Below are 3805 nucleotides of genomic sequence, written 5' to 3' on the forward strand. Positions count from 1 at the left end.
GTGGTACATTTGGTCATTTTCTCCCGTGAATCTGTCTCGTGTTAATTTGATGATTAGTTTAGCCAAAGAACTTAGAAGAGTGGAAGGAAATGTCCCTTTTCTGTCCCCACAGTGGGGACGAGGACACCAAGCTGTGAGAACGGTCTTGACAGTCTTCCTTCCTCTTCCTTGCGCGGTTTCACAGTCAGACGTGACCGTGGGCGCCCTCAGGCTCACTGTGGAGCCCGGCGCTGTCTGCTCCTCTCAGGTGAGCACTCCAGGTCACAAGTCACGTGCGTTCGGTAGACACGACTGCTCTGCATCGTAAGAGGATGGCCGCTCAGTGGACCGTTAGTGGAAGTGGTGTTCGCAGAGCTCCACTTGGCTGTCGTGGTCCCCTGACATGGCCTTGCAGGAGAGAGGCTGGTTCAATGTACCACGTGAACCGTCATTCGGCAGGAGCAGCCGTTGTTCAGAGCAGACGCTCCACCCCAGGGAGCGGTGTGGGCTTCGCCCCAGATGTTTGAAGGGTGGCCTTGCAGCCCCACCCGTGAGGGTAGGAGAGAGCGGGCTCTAACCCCGCCCAGGGGGTTACCTTGACTTTGGACCTCTGGCCTCTAGAACTGTGAGGTAATAGGTTACTGTTATTTAAGCCACCTAGCTGCGGCAGCCTGAGCAAACTAACACATGCTCCCTAGCTCACCGGGGCATTCCAGCACGAGGGCCCCCGGCAACAGCAGGGCTCTGTCCTGCTCAGGGTGTGTCACGGCGTGTGTGACATTGTCTCCGTCTCAGTTCTGTTGGCCTTGGGCACGTGCCCCTGCTCCCTCTCAAAGGGGACACGCTGCATGCACACACAGCGGAGCACGGCGTTGTCGTCGTGGGCCGTGGATAACATCGGCTGATTCAGGCTGCCACCTCATCCCATACCCCCGCACACGAGACACACTGTCCCTCTGCCCCCACAGCGCACGGGTGTCACTGAGGCGCCTTTGTTCCCAGCATGAATGGGTCCCCTGCACCAGCTTCATCCTCCTTCCGGGGAGGAGGGGCAGGCCGGGCAAATAGCACAGAGCTAGTTAGTGTCGCCGCTGGGCGCCTTGACGGTTTCCTCTTCCACCTTCTTTGAGGTCAAGGGCAATTGTTCGAGGCTCCAGGACTCCGTGATGGGTCGCACACGTGGAAGCACGGTGAGTGGCCGCAGTGCGGGGCTTCCGTTCGCTGGGCATGCGCGGTCCACGGGCCAGGTGAGCCCAGCAGACACAGCACGCGGTACACGGACCAGGTGAGCCGAGCAGACGCCATGCCTGGTCCACGGGCCAGGTGAGCCCAGCAGATGCGGCGCATGGTCCACGGGGTGCTGCCCTCGCCGAGGGTCCATAGGCGTCCGGTGTCCACCCCAGGCCATGGCTTTTGGGGGTACTTTATCGGTACGCTTCCGGGGGCTGCGTATTCTCAAAAGCAGTTAAGTGGCTCTGTTTTCTAGTAGGTCACACAGTGCCTGGAATGCAGGGGCGCTGGGGCGGGGGGCAGGGGCGCAGTGCCCCGGGTATGGACGCGAGGCCCGAGCAGCTTCTCTAGGTGGGGTGAACCAGGACATACAAGCGCACGCTTTTCCATACTCATTTATTCTTCACTCAAAAAGCAATATTCTTATTAAAACCACAAAACAGAACTTGTGGCTGCCGAATGCGAAGGCAAAGTACAACTTAGAGGAAGCTGCAGGCAGCTGTACAGGGTGCTGCCTGTTACTGCCCCGAGCTCTGTTTCCCCCACCACCAACACTAGTGCGGAGAATTAGGGGGCGGAGGGCCAGGAACCTACCTTTTTAGTGTGTAGAATTCAGTGACTTTCAGCATATCCACTGATATGTGCAGCCAGCACCATAATTCACTTTAGGATATTTTCATCCCTCAAAAAGGCCCCTATGCCCCTTGGCATAACTTCCCTGTTCCCTGTCCCTGCCCCCAGCATCCCGGCCCCCAGCAACCACTAATCTGCTTGTAACTCATGCGGGTCTCCCCACAGTGCAAGCAATCAGGTAATTAATTAATAAGAAGCGTTTCTATGGAAACAAAAACAAAGGTTAATGATTATAACAAGCTCCAAACTCCTGTTTTGAGTCCAGAGGGCAGTTGGACAGGAAGATTTTTACATGTTGGTCTCAAAGCGTCTTTAGATGGTGGGGTGAGAGTGATTTGGATGAATTTCCTGGTTCATAGTTTAAATGACTCTGGTGACATCACTGGGTGTGAACTTTGTGAGTGGCCCACACAGCAGCTGGTGAGAAGGTTGTCCCTGTATATGGCAATTGTGGTGATTTCTCTGAAGTTTATATAAAGCCCAGCTTCAGGTTGCAGGGCTTCGGGAAAAGGGCGGTCTTAGTTCGTGATGGTTCTAAGTCAGAGCAGTCAGATGTTGCAGACATTAGTTTGGAGAGTTGTAGCCAGATATTGGAGAGAACCAGAATTCAGGATCCAGTCCACTTTTCAGGTAGATATCAAACCCTCGACGACAATGAATAGGGCTAGGATCTGATGATGGTGTGCTGTGGTTTTTTATGGAAACATAACTTCCTTCTGCAGCCACCTCCATTTCTATCAAATGTAATCACAGTGACACTGATTTGTAAAGCACGTCTAGTCTCGTTACACTTGGCCTGATCATTTACATAAGAGCAGTGAGAATAGTGATTGGTCATGTGTGTTCTTTTTAAGTCTGCTTTACCGGAACTTTCAATGAGGCATCTCAGATCAGACTTTGCGAAGCCTCTCTAGACTAGGAAGCCAAGCCAAGGCCCCTTCATCAGGCTTCACCTGCAATGCTTCTGTATTTGAGTGAATTCCTCTCCCCTGGAGAGCCCTAATATGCCTTAGCGTTCCTGGGTCTGCAGAAAGTGACCATCCTTACTCGCCTGTAAGTCTGGGAACCCTGTATAAGCAAGGTACCAGGCTGGTTCTTTTAGGGGGCTTCATTGGCTTGATAAAGTCCGCTTTAGTGTCTTAAAACTGGCGGTAGCTGATTCTATGCACGTCATTCTCAAATATGGTGTCCCAGTCAGGGCTTTGCTGATATAACCAATGTTTTCATTATGTGTCCTCACAGGAGAACAGGTTGTTATATAAGATAGGCATTCGCCCCTACACAGGTGAACTACGTCGCCATGAAAATAAGAGCACTCAGTAAGAGTTTACAAATTCTGGAGGGATCAGGGAGAAAAGCGAATGTTTCAATTCTGCTTACAAAGGTATAATTTATCAGTTTACTGTACATTATAGATAGCTTAAAATAAAAACAGAAAAGGGATTTCCTTAAACCTGGAAAACAAAACATTAAAGAACCAGCGATATTTCAAACAAAAAGTCGTAAGGTTACAGTCTTCCTCATCAGTTCATTCAGACCCAGGTGCTGTTTGTTCTGCTTGATCTTGGGTTGGAAGTTTTGTGAGTTTGTCGGCATTCTGGAGATCCTCTGCTCGGTCCAGCGCCATGGTCTCAGATATCCACAGGATGTCACAATGGCGCATTCTTGCCGGGAGCCAATTGTAAATGTTTTCAGAGAAGAATCAGAGTCAAACAGTAACTGTCTGTAATGACAAAAGACTTAGAAGTAGCCGTTGTTGAAGATATGGTGGGAGCTCATTTTTTTAAAAAAATGACTCAACCGACAAGGAAATTTTGTTATTTCTCAGGCATACAACATTTTAAGATAAAAATTGGAATTATGACTGATCACATGGACAGTAAGGACACTGCCAAATTTCTAGGAACTTTATACAATTTTTGGAAGACTTGTATTAGTAACATGGGCCCATATAAATATAATC

Source organism: Pteropus vampyrus, unplaced genomic scaffold (assembly GCF_000151845.1).
Source record: "Pteropus vampyrus isolate Shadow unplaced genomic scaffold, Pvam_2.0 Scaffold132, whole genome shotgun sequence".
Taxonomy (NCBI): domain Eukaryota; kingdom Metazoa; phylum Chordata; class Mammalia; order Chiroptera; family Pteropodidae; genus Pteropus; species Pteropus vampyrus.